This window comes from Falco punctatus (assembly GCF_963210335.1).
Source record: "Falco punctatus genome assembly, chromosome: 12".
In the NCBI taxonomy this organism is placed as follows: Eukaryota; Metazoa; Chordata; class Aves; order Falconiformes; family Falconidae; genus Falco; species Falco punctatus.
This window is the reverse complement of record NC_137592.1, coordinates 18,707,480-18,727,636: the sequence shown is the minus strand read 5'-3', so window position 1 is coordinate 18,727,636 and position 20,157 is coordinate 18,707,480. Positions and strand designations below refer to the sequence as shown.

General features: G+C 40.0%; 1 long non-coding RNA gene across 3 annotated transcripts in view; it reads right to left on the bottom strand.

Annotated features, from left to right (window-relative positions):
- LOC308072035 overlaps positions 1 to 20,157 on the bottom strand; it is a 120,474-nt gene that overhangs the window by 15,099 nt on the left and 85,218 nt on the right. For all 3 annotated transcript variants that reach the window (XR_013931461.1, XR_013931462.1, XR_013931463.1), the window contains one exon: positions 12,685 to 20,157. This exon is cut by the window's right edge and continues 23,040 nt beyond it. This is a non-coding gene — a long non-coding RNA (uncharacterized lncRNA). The remainder of the gene's footprint in view (positions 1 to 12,684) is intronic.

The following is a 20,157-nucleotide window of genomic DNA, read 5'->3' as shown; positions in this document are numbered from 1 at the left end:
CACAGGGGACTGAGCCAAAAGAACCACTTAATCTGCAGATCTAGGTCTTAGGTGAAAGGCCAAGCGGAAAGAACTACCAGTGACACCATTTCTCGCAGCAATGCTCTTTCACGTCTTTGCATCATTTCTGGGGAGCAATGAGCCTGTGTTTGCACAGCCCTTGGGGAGAACTAGGGGCTTGCAATCCTCTTACTCCTTTCTGCTTCTCCATCGTCCTTCAGCTATTCAAACCCAGTGCAAAATGTTATTTGGAGTTTTTAGACATTGCTTTCCAGAACAGGCATTGCACAGCTGAGTTAGGACTCTGCCTGCACGACAGAAAAATAAACTGGGCTAAGGTTTCCTCAGTTCAGCAGTAATGGAGTGGGATTTCATCTAATTTAGTTAAATACTGTTGCTTGACAGAATGAAATGTGATCTCTAAGGTGGAGATTAAAACTGGTGGGCCTAGTGCAAACTATTTCGGGTTTTTAATTATTCTTCTGGTGAATTATCCTAATTAAATTTGTCAGACAATCATAGGATATACCACTTGTGCAGAAACTGATAATAGCTGGCCATTCATCTCTACTAGCTATTATATTCTCTAGATAAAAATCAAGGGCCATTGGAAAAAACAGCATTCAAAATACTGAATTTGATGCACAATCACCTAATTAACTTTTTCTTAAGCTTGGAGGAAGATGGAGTAAGTGGAGAAATAGCTGTAATTTACAGAGCTTTTGCCAAATTATGCTGTTGGTCACACCCAGGGTTGTACATGAATGCATTTTGTTGGATGAAGGACCTGGCACAAAACATTATTTGGGAAGAGGAGGGGAGGGAAGGGAAGGGAAGGCAAAGCAAGGCAAAGATTTTTCTAACTTATTTTCAGTTTGTGCTAACAGATAATTGGCCATCTACTGGACAAAATATTACTTCACCACCTTAATAACTTGGCTGCACATAAAAAAACTTTTTATGCTGCAGCTTGGCTTCAAACTGTTAACTTTTTTCTTAGTAACAGCAATAAAATGAAAGCCAACTTACAATAACTCTTCTCACCAGACCTCGGTGACCTAAAATATGTAGCCTCCTTTGGAATCCGATTAACCTCAGTGGTTTCTGATAGATATTCTTTATGCTTCCATATATGCAAACATCATCCACTCATCTATATGGAAAGATTTTGATAGTATTAGAAATTTATATTGAACATTTCCAAACGTATTTCAGAGCTCTGTAGTCATACTGAAGAAAAGGATTTTTGACCTTACAAACTGTCATTTGCAATTTCATACATGGCCTTTAGTTAGCAGCCAGTATTCCCAGTTGAATTTCAAATTTTTTTCTGCATAATAGCCAAATGTCTGCTACTGATAAAGACACCAGAAAGCAAGAAGCAAAACCTGACTAAAAATACTGAGAAGTTTTACTCTATTTTAGGTTCTTTGATGGAATGATTTTGAAAAACAGAAATTTGAAAACTTGCAGTAACACAAAAACCCCACATGTGTTTGAGAACTGCTTTCTTCCCCATGCACGATGCTAAGACCTGTGTCTGGCCCTTGCGACAGAGACCCGCTGCTCCACCGAGCTCTCGAGGCAGCTTTGTGGGTCCTAGGGAACACGTGCTGTCCCTCTCCTTGGCCAGGGCAGCCTGTCTGCAGGAAGGCAATGTGACAAGGCATTACGTTGCCACTGCTGGAGCAATATGGGAAAAGCAATTGTGGTCAGAGGGTTCTCTAAGTTCTTCTAGGAGAGCAACGTGGTGTCTGGAGAGACACACGGTAAGGGAAGCATGGAGATGGTAGTTCACCATGCATGAGGTGACAGTTCTCCATGCACGTTTTCCCAGTGCACTTGCTTTTCACCAGAGTCGCTCAACCAGACTAGAGAATATGGCTCCAAAAGTTTATCAACAGCTGCAAACTGATCAGCTGTTTTAGATGCAGTTGTCCTGAGAGGTACAGGCTTGCACGCTCACTCAGGAATCTAAACCTTTTTTCCCCTTGTTTATTCATGGAACAATTATTGGGGGACCGTGGAAGGGAGCAGTCTCAAATTTTGGTTTCTGCTCCCCATGACCAGATTGTCAATGTGAAATGCATTTCAGCCATGGCATGTGGGCCAGGCTCACACAGTCCCTCACTGCTCCTGGCTCCTGCTGCCTCTGCTGGGGCAATGCTGGTGCAGAAGGTGTGCACCAGGCAGCTTATGCCTTCAGCCCAGCCTGATGGTCCTGAGTGGTAGGAGATCTCCTCTCCCTCTGGCTAAGCAGTATATGGTCTACATCCTCCTGGTGACTGCTCAGCCCAGGAGCGCATCCTCAGCAAGGAGAGCAGAAGCACCTCCTCCCACCGGTCTGCAAGCACCACCAAGCTGTGATTTGCACCTTTGCTTTGTCAGGGCCAGCTTCTGTGGGTCCCTGCCGAGCCTTCCCACAGAATGGGGGTCTGCAGGCTCCCAGCCAGGGTGAGTGGCCAGCTGAGGGCACCAAGATCCAAAGCTGCTGACTCTCTAAGTCATGCACACGGAGGCAGTTTTGAGCATGGGGAGAAGGCAAACTGCAGTCACCCCAGGTGTTTCAGATCCAATGCAAAGGTACTTACTCTGCACCTGAAGCCTTAGGAAAGTGCTGAGTGGGTGTTTTTATTGCATTTCTGCCCATAGACGCTCTGTGTCAGTCCACTCTCTCCTCCTTTCTTAGCTCTCCCCAGTTTTCAATTCCTTCCCAGTGGCCAGAGACCCAGCTCCTGTGCGGTCAGAGCCACGTCGGGAAGGAGGACGACCTTCACGTTCCCAGATACGTCTCCCTCTGCACAGCACAACTGCACTGGCTGGTCATGCTGTTAGATCGTATTGCAAATTCATGTCTAATTTGACCCTGAGGTCTCCTTCAGCATTGCTGCTTTCTAGGATTCTCTCTCCCTTTGGATGTCTGTGTTTCAAATTACATTTCCCTGGGTGTACTGGGTTACATTTTCCCATGAATGTCACTGTTATTTTCCAGCTCTATATTTTTAATCACTTCACTTCCACATTTATTACCTCTGTTTTCATTGATGCTTCCAGCTCCTTCAGATGTATGGAAATAAGGACTCTGGAAACAGGGTTGTAGTATGTCTGTGACTTCTTTGTTATTAAAATTATCCAGAAACATTTTTCTCCCTCTCTGCTTTATTGAAAAGGTTCAAGAAAACCCAGGAAATATCCTCTGTGTGACATGAACTGTCAGTTTGTCTGTTTCCCAGCCTCCATTAGTATCTCTTCAGCATTTCTCACTTTTAGAGTAATTTTTTAACCAATTATTCAGGCCCAATTGTAAGTACTTGAAGAAAGAGATCTCAGAAGCCAATCTGTCAATACTTCAATGAATTTTATACAGTGAAAAGCGCCTTATTTTCTTAGACTACTGATTTTGGGATATGTTGTAAAGGAAATCTCTTGTGTGATGTGTCATTTGGTTTCCACACATTCCCAACTCGGAGGTGGTGTCCCCTGAGGCTTGGAGACTGTGCAGCAATCAGTTGCAGAGACAGCAACCAACTGAACCTGACCAGAACTGGGCACAAGTTTTAGTGAAGTGAAAATTTAGGTTGGTGTTGGCTTTGATGGCAGTTGCCTTGACTGCAGCTAATTTGTCATAAGGCTTTCTCCCACAGTTTTCATTACAATTCTGATTTAATTTATTATTTGTATTTCAGTAATAGTCCATCGCCAAAGTCAAGAAAACTGTATTTCTTTTACTCTGACAAGACAATCCTGAAATATTTGTAAGCCTTTGTTTTTTTTTTTTTTTTTCTAACTAATCAGAAGAGGATCTCAGGCTACTTCTCCCTCATCTTTTAAAGGATCAAAATGTGCTACTGAAACTTATGGGCATGGTAGAGTGATGTCCCAGTGACTCCTAGTAAAGAAATTCAGAACAGATGTAATATTGTATTCTTAAAACAGAACCATTAAGGCAGCTTTACAGAACAAAACAATAGGGTGGGGAAACCTAAGGTATATTTAACACACCGTAATAATTATTAGAAAATTCTACCAGGGTTATACAAGTAGTACTAAAGAGAGGGATAAGACCTCAGCTACACTTTCTGCTGCATTTTCTATGTGCCAGCAGCTCAAATCAGCAGTTCCTTCATCCCCAATATTTAGTACAGTTTTGAGTTCACTGTTTGTGAACAGTCCCCAAACAAAACAAATGCACCCAGGGCAAGCTTCCTCTGAGGTTTCCAGGGCTCCTGACAGCAGAAACCAGACTCAGATAATTCATCAATTTCACTGCTTCAAGGTGCTTTCAAATTTTATCCCAACTGTTCCAGTCAAATATTTCCACTGAATATTCAGCATGACAGAAAGTAAACAAAGGGGTTGTTTTTGAAAAAAGCAAACAAACCCATTATTTTCTTAACACCATCTTTTGTGAACAAAACTCCCATCATAAACATCTTTTAAAAAAAAATCCTTTCATTAGATGAGTCCCAGAAAGCTCCCAGGGACCCCTTGCCAATGGCACTGCTCAGCCCAGTCCCAATTTAAGGACCGATCCCTTCTAAACCTCACGGCTGCTGGTGGGATGCTGTTGTGCTCTTGCTGCCCCCCTCCAAGTTTTGCCAGCACCCAGCAGAGAGAAAACATTTCAGCGTTCAGGCTTTCCTCGGTGTTGAACATAACCAGGAAGACCACCAGTATAATCAGAGCACTGGTGGCATTATTTATCTATGTATGATTATCTGTAGTCAGCCCCAAATCTTGCCATGCCAAAACATAAGGGCATCAGAGGCCACTGGTTTTGATTTTCTGCTTTTCCCGAGTCAAATGTTCTGTTCTGAAAGCAAATACGAAAAAAAAGAACATGTCCCATGGTCCCATTCCCAGAGGCCAGGTTTTATTCTCATTTTCCCTAAAGCCAGGAACATCAATAAAGTGGCACCAGTCCGACTGCACTTAGAATCAAATCTCTAACCTTGCACTTTAAGATAGCTCCCAATGCCAATGAAATAATGCAGTGGTAACATCAGGCTACATCCTGCCTCTCTCAGTTTCGCCAGTGTGTGTTCCATCACCTTCAGCAGGGCCAGGATTACACCCAGAATATTTTGCTTTCTTTGAGAGAAGAATTTGCATTCGCCCATCTGGAGGAAAGGACACTCACTTCCTGAGAGTTCTGCCCGTGCTGAGCATGGAAGCACCAAGAAACAATTGGCTGCATTACACTGGCTGCTGGTTTTTGAAGTAAAATTGCAGATAGTTTTTTCTTCTGACTTTATTTCTCATCTTTGCAACATCTTAAACACACTTTAAACATAATCCATGTGCAGAACAGGGTTAAAATCTATCACAAACCCAAATCCCTACACCGAGGGACCAGGGACTCAGGGAGAGAAACTGCTGAACGCTTTTTGTCAGTCTAGAAACTACGCTAGTGCTAAACCTGCTCATGTCAGAGATTTATTTTGCTAGAAAGGATTTTAATCTTCACATTTCAGTTCCTCAGAGGAGGCAAAATCTTCCAAGTGCAGTCTGCAGCAGCGGTGAATCAACTATTGTAATACGCTGCCTCTTAAAATACTTCAGGGTAGTCAGGCATTAGGAAGGCTCCTATTTTGTGTGAACTGATCAAATACAGATGTTGCCAAAGAGTTGACCTTATTGACCGTGACTTAACTAGAGATTGAATGGCAGACAGACGGTCAGTAGTAGGGTGAAACCATGTTTTGGCGGTAGGGTGTAAATGTATATACAGTTTACAGGATGTGAATGACACCGAACAAACATCTGTTCTATTGATAAATACTTGTTTTACTTCCAAAAAATTTTATCCCAGGGAAACATGTTTAAAAATACATACTGCCCAATATTGTTAGGTGTTTTGTGTGCATGTTGTGGTCCTGGAAAACTTGAAATAGAAAAATATTAAAAATGGTACTAACTTTTCTCTCTTCCTGCAATATCAGGTTTCATATAAAACTCATCAGCTGAGCCGAGTATTAGTTTTGATCAATGGCAGGAAACTAGGGGATCAAATGTTAATAAATCAGAAACAGATACCTCCACTTGAGCAGAGATATATCACCAACCTGAAAAATAGGGCAAATTATTTGACAACTTTTATATGCATATGCCTGGAGAAAATGAAAGCTTTTCATAAGCTTCCCTGAAAGCTGAAACAAAGGACAAGTGTGGAGAAAAAGTAACTTAATAAGGTAATGAACAGAGAACATGAAATCAAAAGGTCCTAGAAACACCTTTGTTTTCTTTGGGATTGATGTAATAAAGAAGATTAAATGAAAAGGCTTTAGCTAATACAACACCAATATATTCCTATGACAAATTAGCTCTGTCCTACTGCTATTTGGTCCTCAGGTGAAGGTAATGAAGTAGCAGACTAGGCCTGTTTTAATGCATCATTGTCTTTTATCAAGAGCTAAATAGTAACATCATAATCCCAACAAAACATTTCCGTTAAGTCTGAAGCACTCAGAGCAATGCAGTGCTCCCAACAGCATGAAAACTCGTAAAGGCACAACAACCAGCTTTAACTTTACTATTTTTAAGGTATGATACCTAACTATATTAGTTCAATGTTCCTTACATTCATTTTGGACAAGCACCCTTGGAGTGTGGTCTTCTCTTTAAATTGAAACTATTTGCTCCTGTGCATAGCCTACTAAATTTAATTAGAAAATCCTGGTAGACCAGCAGGACAAAATTTCCTTTCCTTCCTATTTTCTCATTCCACAATCTATCACCTAGAGTAATTAGGACCAGCGAGGGATCATCTTCACTGGATTAACCTTAACTAAATTTTATGCATTCAACATGTGCTCTTTTGATTAACTTGAGCCTGGACTGCTGCCTGTGGTACACCCACCTTGTAATTCTACACACTTAATTAATTTCAGATGAACAGCAAAAAGGATAAGTTGAATTCTCCAATTAATAAACTGATATTAGTTAATGTATTTTAGCTTAACTTTTCATTTTCTTCCTGTGCAGGGATAGGAAAAACAGAAACCCAGAGTGAGGTGGAAGTGAGCAAGCTTTGCCAATAAGCTTGTAACGACTTTTCAGGGCCTGATCCTGCAGCAATCTAAGCAGATAATTTTCCCCCTGACAAGGAGAGGAATTTTGGCCAAAGAATCAGTCCCTACATTTAAAGTATAAAATGCAATAGGCAGGAACAGGATTTTTTTTCTTCTTTCAAAATGATAAATAAGCATTATTTAAAACCTACTCACCTTAACTCAGTTTTCCATATGGTTTCACTCATGCGTGGGTTTTCCTCATTATTAAAAAAAAATATTATAATGTCACTGGCTATGGGCCCAATCCTCCAGGCCTTAGTCCCACAGGCATATTTTTCTTTTCTCTACTGTCATGGGGAGCTGCCTAACAGCCCTGTCTTGCATGCGTTTGCCCAGATAAGTAAATTTGCTTTTGAATCTACCCCTAGTGAATTCAATAGTATTTATCAGAGGAGTTGAATTACTCATGTAGAAAAATATTTGCAGGAATAGGTCCTAAAAATGTTACTGGAAACAGAGAAACATCCAAAGAAAGACAGGAGAAAAATACTGCTCCCTAGTTCTTTTTGACTGGAATTAACTCAGTTGCTAATTATAAAGCAGGGCTCATACCCTGCTCTCAGCAAATTGCAGTGAATGCTGATTTCTTCACTTTTAACCTCTAGCTCTGCTGAAGTTTCTCTGGACATTGGTAAATGCACGGTTTCAGTAAAACTGATAGGGTTAAAGCGAAATCTGAATTTAAGTATTTTGTTGAAATGGAGATTGGCTGTTTGACATCTTTTGGGATTGAATATTGAGTGAGAGCAAAATCAGGTTCACAGAAAACAAGATATTCTCTGTCAGATGTGTTTTTTAAATTAATTCTGTCTCTGTAGAATCATTCACAGTTCTTCCTCTACAGAAATCAATATTCTAACAAATGCTGCCAGAAACAAATTCTAGATACACAAGTCTGTTGATGGTATCTCTAAGGTAGCTATCAACAATTTGTTTGCACATGGTTTATATTAACTGCCAGTACTTGATTCTTCTACTAATAAGAATAACAACAAATAGCTGCAGGCACTAAAATGGCCTAGTAAGATGTTTTTCCCCTAATTACTATTTGATTACATCATCAAATTGTCAGATGGTATTTTGTTATATACACATGTATTTATTATAGATTAACATTTGCCTACTATTAAGAGATGGTGAATTACTTGCTGCTGATTTGACTGTCTTTCAAAATCATAGGGAAATTTATTGGTAAGAGCATTAGATAAAATTTTCAAAACATCTAAATAGTTAATGAGCCTTTGCCTCTCTACAAAAAATCAGTTTGGTAATCTCCCAAGCCATGTGGATACCTTTGACAATTTTTACCTCCCACTTGCAATTCTTTAAAAAATATCAGATAAAACAGTTTGCATAGTAAATTCCCTTTTGAGAGTGGAGGAAGTAATGACAGATAGTTTTAAAGTAAAATTGTCAGCATTTTGGGTCATTTTAAAATGACAGAAAGTGAACACGTGCAATTCCTGCCAAATTTCCACTGTATTCCCTTTGGTTATATTCATATTAAGCAAACAATACAATAAGCTTACATTTTTAACAGTCTGTTTACAAACGTCTGGGAAGATGCAAAGGATACTTGTGATATAGAAAAAAAACCCAGAGAGTGCAGAAAGCAAAGGCCTGCTGAATACTGACTCGCCTCGTAGCCAGTCAGTACTCCGGGATCTTATGGCCAAATGCATTGTTTTTATTAGTGTCAAGTACTTGATTTAAAGTAAGACCTCGTCACCTTACAGAGAGATATTTTTCCTGGGGTATATGCACATATCTATTTATCTATTGAGCGTGAGTATGTATATACACACACCTAGCAGTAGGCCTGGTTAGTGTCGGCTTGACTGAGAGAGGATGTTAGTAATTACTATTTCTCTAAACACTACTTTAGCGTGGTTTAGTGTATCAGCTGGCTCCTGCTGCCAGAGGACCTGTGCTGCCTACTGGAAGTGGCTGCAAAGCCAAACGCCACAATCAGAGCCGCTTCCATCCCCCTGGAGCTCAATGGCTTTTCACTGTTGATTCAAGAGAAAGAGATTTTCTTGGCTATTTGTCAGGGTGCCTGTGGAAGGCAGGGAGCATCTTTGGGCAGTGCTGGGTGAGGAAGGCTGGTGCAGGACACAGGCAGTGGCTGCTGGGTTGGTGCGTCCTGGTGGGGAGGGACCGGGGAAGCAGAGCTGTACCCGCATGCTGATGCCCGCTGAGCTGGAGCTGTTGGCCATAGAGGACAAATCAAGCTTTGGCTGATGCTGCCAACAGCAGCAACGACACTTGTGCGGGAGCTGGATTTGTCCTCCCACGTGCACAGGGATGCTTTTGGAATGGGCTTTCTCTGGTTCCTCGTTCTTACCTTCTGAATGTGTTTTCAAGGGATCATGCTGAAACAACAAATGCAACCTGAGAGCTGTTAATCTAGCAACCGATGCTGCAAAACTCTTACACAATTATTTCTCCCTTCTGTAGGCAACATTTCTACTAGTTTACAAATAGACCAAGTGAGGTTGTCTCGCATTAAGGCAAAAAACAGCCTGCATGTGTTAGTGGTAGAATGAGTCCCTATCAAGAATAACTTCTGGTCTTATATTTTATGAGCCCAGTAAATCAAGAGCATTAAGGAAAAATATGACATTGCTGTTTTGTGCCGTGTATACAACACAGAAATCTTCACTTGCAAGAATAACTGAGAAAAAAATAAGTAAGATGTATCTCCCGCTCACACAATTTAGTATTTTATGGTTAGGTCACTTTTTGATCTCTCTAAGGAGTTCCTTGAAATGACAGTTTTGAAAGTTCTGGGTTTTTTTTTTTTTGCGTGCCCTTTTTTTGGTGTTATTTTTTTATTGTTTGTTTTATTGTTGTTGTTTTTTGTCATGTTCTTTGTAGTACCTTTCCCATAAAAAGGAAAAACTTGCGTGGTACTACACTTCACAGCACACACCCTTTGCATGTTCTCTCTCTGCATTGATTTTCTAAAGCGGTTCTTAAACTCTTCTTTACATGCCTGAGAGCTTTCCGTAGTGTATCACTAGGTGGAATGTTATGTATGTTTAATTTTTACCTTGAAGTATTCTTACATCCAATCATTAATCTCTATTGTTCGGTTTTGACTACAGTGTTATTAAACAGTCTATTAAGTAAAAAGAAATGTAGAGAATGTATAAAAAGTCACAGTATTATTCTGATGACAGCTTCCTCGTGGTCTATCATATATAAAATTAGCTATTAGGAATATGTTCCAAACTGGCAGCATAACACATTTTTCATACTTGCTAAATTTAATTGTATAAATAGTTACTGACTGTATTTGGACTGTTCTAAAAAAGTGGACGTGTAATAAATCACCTAATGAAAAAAATTCATAGAACATCCTCAGCTACCCCAACTAGGAGACAACCTCCAGTTTTTGTCAATAGTATCTACAGCAGTTAGGTCTGATATTGAGCAAAATTAGAACTTGATCCTTCAAGCATTTATACACGAGTAGTCCCACAGGGACCAATCAATATCCTCTGTAGTCATGGAAATATTCACATGCATATGGTCAATCATAAGTATGTGTTTTTCAGGAAAGGGGTGTATTTTTCTGACAGTGAGTCATTTTCAGGGTTCAGTCCTACTTTCCCTGAATTTTGGCAAAACAACCCACGTTAGTAGGAGTAGGTTTTTGAGCAAATGCAAAATACATTCTGAAAGCGGTAAACATATTTTTCCTTTTAGTACAGTGACTGCTCTTAATATTAAACCCTATACTTGACATGAACAACCACCCAGCAGGGTGATACAGAATACAGGATAACTCAGGCATTAAGTGATTTTTCTGCAGCCTACATAGCGCTTTCAATATTGACACGCACTCTGCATACTTCCAGTTGTTTTCTTAAAAGTAAATGTAATGCCTTGGTTCAGTACAGAGTATTATTGCATTGGCAAGAGCTAGTGAAATGCAGTGCCTTTTACATCAGACTCTAAGCTGTAATGTAATTGGTACTATTTATTGAATGACTTCCAACAAAGGTAGAAGAAAGATAAAGCTGCTGCTTTCAATTATGCAATCAAGAATGTAAAAAAGCAAAGCTGTAGATCTGGGATGGAAATCATTATATCTGATGTACCATGTCAAACAACAATAGTGTTTGTGCTAATCACGTTCTAGAAGACTGCTGTCGTAGTTGATTTTACTACAAAATGAAAAACAATGAACAATAAAGTCTGCTGACCTATCCCAAACCATATTGTTTAATCAACTCAGTCCTAAATCATTGTTGGCTTAGACAGTAATCCAATATGTTAGTTCCAACAGATTCTCTGCCATCACTATTTGAGAAATCAATATTGAAGCTAAATCAGACTCCTACCAAGAACCCTGCAGTAATGACAACCTGATATCCATCCAGCTATCAAACATTGTGGCTTGTTTTAATTTCATCTGTTGAATTCACAGATATATAGATGAAAGCCACAGCTTTTGGGCCAAGGACTTTTAAGAGACTCCCACGTAGCAGATGTTTCATGTCTCAGTGGCCAGTTAGGGGCTGAGACCTTCCAGCTCTGGGTGCTGTTGAGGACTGAACACTTTGAAAATACATCTCAGTCATGTGAGAACATCTGAGATCCTGTTCTCCATAGCAAATGGAGAAGGCTGCATCCTCCTTGGCACCCCTGAGAAAGAATGGCAGTCCTATTTCCAATCCAAACCATCAGTCAACATGCCTCCCCTCCCCACTTCTCCTGGGGGACTTCCCTCCCTGGCCCTGCTCTCCTCCAGAGGGAATCCCCAACCTTGTCTGCCTATCCCAGGAGAGATGCCCATCCTGCTTACCCACCCCAGAGGGGACTCCTGCCCCTGCTTGCCCCACACGAGTCAGCCTGTGCCATTGCCAGCTCTGGAGCAGCAGGCACCACCACCTCCCCTGCCCTTGCAATATGCCCAGGCACTATGTGTACAAGTACCATGAATAGTCAGTGTGATGTGGGCTCCAAATCCCTTGCAAATGTCACGAATAATCTTCAAAACAGGGCAGTGTAGAAAGCACCCTGACTACAAAGCCAGCAAGGAACAAACTGGTGTTTAAATGTCAGTAGGAAACATGCTGTATGGTTGCTCATGGAAATTGGCACCTAGTGAATTAATCAACGTGAGTCCACTAAGCAAGAAGAAGGAATCAGATTATCTTTATAAATTATTAGAACTAGAAGAGGTTTATCTCTCTCACTGCTTCTCCTTGAATGACTTGCAAGACAGTGTAATTCTATTTGTCTGTTATCCTAATTAGATCCTCCAGTCTTATAAAAGATACTACCTCTGAGAGAAACACATGTGTATAAAATAAAAACGTGCATTTTGCTCCTGTGCAGATAACCACCAAAGTGATTAAACCTTTGTAAAGCTATTAACAACTTTCATACAGGATTAAGTTTATAAGATCTTAATTATTCAAGATACCAGAATATTATGCACTTTCAGTTAGCTATTTTAGCAAACATACAACTGCAGTATCTCAACATAATGACTTTATTTGGCATTCTTATTTCCCAGAAGTTTTTGGTTTGGGTTGGGTTTTTTTTTTTTTCTTTTTCATGATCATTTCCTATAAACAGATATAAGTAACATACTTACACTTCAGGAATGTCTTCATTTTTATCCTGGCATTCACATCTGTCCTTGTTTAATGCTCTGCTGGTGGTCTGGCTCCATGGTATGCCCACTGTAATGTTCATCTTAAACAATATTTACATTGATTAGGGACCCCAGTGCACTAGAGGCACTATTGAACACAATATCCTGAGATAACAGTGAATGTCTAACTGTTTTCTTTCTGAACCTCTACTAATGTATTGTTTAAGTGTGTAAACAATGGACTGTCAGAATGCGAAAGTGACAGAGGAGAACACTGTGTGAATGTATAACATAAAACTCTCTGTGCAAAACATGCAGTTGATAAACATGCAAGGAATGGGTACAGAGATAGATTTTTATTCAGCTTATAATAGTATGCATTACAACCCCGAACACTTTATGCGTATGCACAGTAAACCCCTGTCCTACCACTAAATCTTATAAGCTCAAAAAATAAAACATAAAATTGGAGTAAGAAAGCATATTTGTACAAATAAAACTATGGCAGGCTACATCACATAAGAGGCTTGTGACAAAACCAAAATTGAATCCTTACTCTGCAACGGTGAGGAGGAGACATTAACATCACCCATTAAAAAAAAAAAAAGGCAAAGAAGAAGCACTGATTACGAATTCAAATTAGTCACATGAACAAAATTGTGTCTGAGCTGTTGCTTTCCTTGGCGTGGGCAGTGTACATTAGCACTGAGTAATTTATATCTGACATAAATAGCCATAGAGGAGAGCGTGCGGCGTGATGGCCATCTTCCCCACGTGGCTAGCCAATAAAAGCAATCAGTCAGTGGTTAATAATTTCTTAAGCTACTATACCCTGCCTGCCTGCAACCCCACTGTCTTCTGTGCATTAGCAATGTGTGCTTCTCAATAGGGTCACTTACCTTAAACCAATTAACATGAGGCCAAGTCCCAATTAAGGAAGGTAGTTTGAAATGTTTGCTCAAATTATAGATCAAACCCCATGCTTGATTACTCCATCATTTTTAACTTTTCCTGCATAAACACGAGGGCTACAGATTATCCTGACTCCAGCAGTTTGTTAATATGAGCGTAGAAAATATCCTTCCCTAGTGAAGGTGCCCCAGTGACGCTGCTTTGGATGGGTAATGCAGAAACACTCTACAAAGAACATCTTTGAAGATAGATGTCCCCTCCTTTGCTCTGACAGCTCCCTAATATTCAAGATGCGTTACAGTTGCTCCTCTTTTCTACAGTGGTTAGGGGATGGACTTAATTCTATAAAGTGATTTTGAGGATAAGAAAAATCTGGTGTGTTGTTTCTGAGGGATGGCTGAGTCCAAATTTGGTGCTGCATTTTATTCTGGATGTGAAGAGATGTCTGAAGGTCTTTTCTGATTGTGAAGGTCTGGCTACTAAATGTGGAAATATTCCAGCTAAGTGTGGCTATGGAAAGTCATGACAAAGCCCTGGTGAAAGGGGCTAAGAAAAGCCAGAGGGCAGCTTGGGCAAATTGCTTGAAACCATTTTTGTATGGGACCCCAGACCTTCAGCTGGAGAGGTATTCATCAGGGGTCACTGGAGAACAGGGAGCACAGAGGCAGTAAGGGGCAACAGCACAGATAAAGGGGGTGCTTGAACAACTGTTATGTTTCGTCTCCTGAAGTCTAGCGTTTTCATATCTGCCAATGGAAAAGTTTAAAAAAACAGTTTTGATTGTTAGTAAGTCTGTATCTGCCAGGACGGAAGGGTACTTACTGTAAATGTTTACTGTATTTTGTGAGAGCCCTCTTTGCATGTTCAGGAACACTTGGAGCACAAGCAGAGGAACAAGCTGCGAGGAGCTAGTGGGAAGGGATGGCAAAGAAGAGGGTGCTGTGAAGCTTGGCATTCATCGGTGGGTTTTCTCTCCTCTAGCATCAGCTGCTTCTGTCTCCAGTTGCATCCTCCAAGCAGAGAGAGCGCTGGAGGAGAGCACGGCAAGGATCGTATGTGTCTTGCACATGCTCCACATGGCTGAAGGGCTTCGTGTCCATCCTGAACAGGGCAGCCCTGACAGCAGCTGCCTCTCTGGAGTTTCACAGGCATGAATTGTGTGCGATCTGAGAGGAATGGCTGAAGCCATGAAGTCTGAGCCTCTCACTCCATCCCTAGCGCAAGGACAGCATGTGCTCTCAGTGTGCCATGCCTCAGATGTCACAGAGCTCCGATAATGTTAAGATGGACACAGGGTAAGGAGAAGCTAATCCATCAGTGCAATTTGGGAATCATTTGTGAGAGATGCTGGCGATACCTAAAAGCATTAGCAAAGGTAGTCTTCTATGACCTTCTACTGGCTTGCAATAGCAATTTGTCTATGAAAAGTTGCTGGTGGAGATGCTGTTCCACACGATTATATTCCCTTTAAGGGAGAGCTTCTTGTTACAGCTTTTTCCTGGGTTCAGAAAGGGTTTGAGGTGCCCAGAAAAGGTGCTGTGGTTACTCTTAGCTGAGAATCATGACAGTAGAAAAAAAACAGTCCTTTCTTACGACAACTTACAAATTTGGGGCTTTTGTACATACAATCTATGTGCATATGTGCTTATACTTGTTCAAGTCTGCACTACAGCTTATCAATATATAACTATCTTAGAAAAACTCTTGTGCTGATTTATTAGCTGAGGAGTAACATGCATTCCTCTGCTCTTTATTAAAATAGTGTTGATGATGATGGAAATAAAGATATTTAATTTGCAGAAAAGGAAGAACACCCACCCCTCCCTGAAAAAATATCCTAAGTAAAAAAAGTTCCCATTTGAATTAAATGTGGTCTAGTATTTTTTAAAACAGCCCTCTCTAAATCTCTGAATCTGGGACTTAGAATTTGGATGTTTCCAAAAACTTGGGGATGGGAAAGGGCAGTCATTAAATGCTGTGAACCAAAAGAAAGTTTACATGTACAAAATGTCACTTCACTGTGGCATATGAGTAAGAAAACATCTGTCCAAAAAAGTGATTGATTCTGACATATGTGAAGTAGGTATAGGCAAATAAAAAGTGATCCCTCTAAATCTTGTTTTGCAGCATGTGTAAAATAACGTAAGATGTATAATTAAGATGCAACCCAAATTAAATAAGGTTGTGTTCAATCTGTGAAATACGAGATCTGTTGCCACTTTTTCGTCTCTCAGAAGTTCCCCAGGACTGTTTTATGAACTCTTACTAGTTTATTTTTTAATATTAAAAGATGGAAAAAGGCCTCTTTCTGTTTCGCTGCTCTCTACCAGTGAATCATGGGTCCCTTGCTACTCTGGGAGGAAAGTTGTTTTAGTAATTCTGGAAATAAACCTACTGCTGACTCAGCATCACAGCTGAAAATGACAAGTTTCATATTAAGAAACACATTAGAAATAATAAGTAATGGTGTATCTCTTCGTGTCTCCCGTTAAAATTAGCTGGTCCGTCAGGAGCTGATTTAGCAAGTGTTATATATACTGGACAGGAGAAACAAGTCTTGTATACTGTCAGTATGAAAACTCAAGTTCATTTAATAGGATAGAGAATAAAAAAATAAAGCTAAAATGCAGAGTTGTGATGAAAGCAGCACTAAATATTTTACTCACAATGGCACTCTACCCCAAAACGCTTAAATCTAACCCTAAAGCATATCAATACGAAAAGATTTTTGTTTTCAGTTTTCTCTGCTAGGTGAGTTTTAATAGCATTTCTAAAGCAGTGTATACTTGCAAACCAGTGGGATTTTGTTGCTCTGTTTATCTGGAATTCTAGCTTTTACAGAGGAAATAATTGGAAACAAAACATTTCCCAGCAATCAATCTTTTTTTTCTGATTTGCTAAACATGTCCATATGTAGTTATTGCTTGTATTCGAGAGATTCGTAGCAGTTTTAGAGGAGAAATGTGCTACAATTGCAAATTCAGGTAGTCATCTGGCAGTCTAGGGGGAAGCTTTTGTATTTTTCTTTTGGTAAAGGGAGCTCAGTAATTTACTGCTACTTGTATCTTAATATTGAACAAAAAATTTATGGTGCATTTTCTAGTGTAGAGAAATACAGTCGATTTTTCAAACAGTACCTAATAACTTTCTTTGGAGGAGAAAGCTGCTGCATCTTTCCCCTCTCCACCCCCAGGCCTGATTCTGCCCTGCCGACTGCCCACAGCTCAGCTCTGAAGCCGCCGCGGCCGCGGCATCGCCTCTTTATGTGCTCTGAAATCTGAAAGAACTTTTGCCAGTGACTTGTCTTCAGCAGATCCAAAGTCCAGAGAAATAAATATGAGTCTTACAACTGATTTCAATTTAATTTGAACCCAAGCCAGCTCAGAAAGAAAAAAGCAGACTCTGATAGGCAGAATTTCTTAAAATATTGCAGCTCTCTGATTATGATTTGGGTTTCTAGTCCAGGGAAATGCTCCATACTTGCATGGAGTCCCTCCTGACTGTACAGAAGCTATTCACTGAATTCTTTCACTGTTTTTATTTGTCTCCCTTTCTGTCTTTAAATATCTCACTGAAAACCGACTTTTGAAGCCTTCTACAAATACATAGACATTTCCTACTAGTAATAACATGGTACTAAACATTGTGATGACTCCACATTAAGTGTCACTGTGACACTGCACATTTTAAGCTACAAAATTTTCACAGAGGAGTCAAAACCATTAGTATTAAAATAATGTGCTTGTTAAATAGTTTTAGACAGGAGTATCAAGAAACATAGTTTTAAAAACTTGAACATTATTATTCCCTGGGTCTTGTGACTAACAAGTGTCATTATGAAAGATAACGAAAAAAACTTACTGTAAAACCTCCAAGTCTTTTTTCTTTTCTTCCCCTCTCTCATCGTAGCATGAATACATGGTGAAAAGTCAGAATTGCACAGAAGAGAAATATTCCAAGACACTGTAAAAGCGCCTTTTCCTTCTCCACAGCCCAAGGGAACACTGACTATTTCAATAATCAGTGTGAACTTTTTGGTTATGATTTCTGTTTCCTTTCTCTGTCTCTCCCTCCCTCTCAATTTTTTTTCACCATCATATGAGTATTACTGTTTTCTCAATAAAGGAAGTAGAAGAGCTGCATGACAGCATTTATGTTAAGAAAACACAAAACGCATTAAAATGAGAGGTAGTTTAAAAAGACAATATCAGGCGGGAATTATAGTCTTAAGAGAGGGGCAGAAAGATGACAAATGCCATGGGAGAGCAAATATAAATACTGAGCTTTTGCTCCGCATGAAAAGCAGCACCCATAGAGAACAAATTCCATGCATTTTACCTTCATCCCAGCTTCACTGGGGATCAGTGCTCAGATGTGAATAACCATGGGTTATTGTCAGTATAATGGAATCCTGCAATTTACTGAAAGGAGCAGGAAAAATGGACTTTCACTAGAACTTTCATACTTTTCAGTCAACCTTTACTAGTCAGACATATGGACTATGTTAGCACTTCAGGTTACTGGCCCAAAGTCAACCCTGAAAATTAATTTCCCAGAAATATAGAAATTGCCATTTTTCACACCTTGGGTAGGGAAGGCCAAAAAAAGTAAAGCTAAAAGTATTCAAATGCTAGTTTTGAATTAGTTGATTTCCTCTGAAATAGCAGCTCTAGCGGGATGACAGAAATTTTTGTATACAAAGGCATGTGACCCATCACAAACCTGGTTATAATTATGGATTTTGAAACAGTATCTAATAAGCCGAGGCCCAGACAGCAGCGCACAGTAGTGGAACACATCCAGTATTCATTAAAGATGTACAATCTAGAAGTCCAGGGTTTAAAGACAGTTTTCAGACACAATTTTCCCACTTGTCTCAGGAATAAGGTAGAATAGCAAAAACAGAGGTAATAAAACGTGGTCAACCTCAATGACTTGGCGTGCATTCTTGGCAATAGTAAAACAGAGAGACCACAGCTTAGCTCTGAGAGTGAACTCGCAACACCCTGAGTTTTGCATCCTTTTCTTTCTGTGGCTGTTTTTGTTGGATCAAAGAAATAATCCATTTGCCCATATTTTCAAAGATGACACACCAAACCCTCATCTACCATAAAAATACACTTAAATACACCACTGTCTCTGGGAAAAAGCACATTTCTCTTTGTGAATTATTTTGATTCACCTATTATCACAAAAACTGGAAAGAGATACTAGTGTCCAGTAAAGGTGGAAGAAGTACAGCATGGGTAAAATCATGATTCTTTACTTGGCTTTGCTGTTACTAGTTTTGGGTCCGTGTAAGAACACCTCTGGCTAGGTTGCCTGCAAGACCTGAACCTGTAAGCCCTGGATTTAAAATTAAGATCCTCAGCTCTTAGAGGTAAAAGGTGAAGCCCGTTAGTGAAGAGACAGAGCAGACTCGTAAAATTCCATATGTGCTGTTGCCACAAGGGGGGAACACATCCCAGTGCCAGGGTGGGAAATATCCACATTAACGGTCCAGCCTAGATTGCCAAAACAAGAACCAAAAACGTGATGTGTAAATACATACATACATATCCATCCAGATGAGCTTTTACCTTTGGGTTGCATATTTGCAATAACTCACCCAAATGGCAGTTTAATTTACAGTAATAAAGCCATATGCATTTGCTATCATACAGTTTTTCTCTAAAAAAACGCGTCTTGGACTTGGTAAACATTGCCTCCAAATGCTGCTTATTCATAGGAAAAAACCCTTGTTTTAACAGACAGGCATTTTCTGGCAAAAGAGTCTTCTGCAAATGTACCTCTCATTGAAAAATAACCCATTTGGTGCCTGTGCAAAAAAAAAAAGGGGTGACTGTTTAGGAGACTGATCTCCCTCTATTACAAAGCTATGGTGCAAATAACACTACGGAGATTGTGACTTTAAAAGAACGAGCTTCATTGTTTGGTTTCTGCACAGTGTGAGAGGGATGCAGAGGGTGAAATCTCTGGATCATATACCAAAATAAACATTTCAAATCTAATACACACACACAGAGAATTGTTAAAGTGTAACATTCCCTAACCTAATAGAAAATTTGGTACAATTGAGTCTGATAGGAAGAAAAAAAGTAATCACCATGCTTGTAATATGTATTCTATTAAATTAATTAGAAATATTTCTCTGGACCAAGCCATTTCTGGCTTCTAAGGGTGCACAGGTACCCTGCATCATTCTGAAACATGCTCAGAACCAGGACTGTATGTCAGTATATGAACAGTTCTCTGACGTGATGGTGTTTCTCTTGTACGTAAAGCACCAGAGGCCTTATGCAGTCAAGTACAGTGCAGGATTGAGTGCAGAGGCCACGCTGATGTGTAGGTGCTGAGAGAACCACTCAGCACCTCCAGGGATCAGATTGCAACGCAGTGCAACCAGCACAGCAGGGCGCAAGGCAGTAAAAATTAGATTTGCCACCAGAAAAAAAAAAAATCTAGATATGACTCACTTTCACTGAAGTTTAGACATATGTCAAGGAACTAAAGCTGGTTGGGTCCTCAGTAAGCTACTTTAAGTGACCGAAAATATTGGTA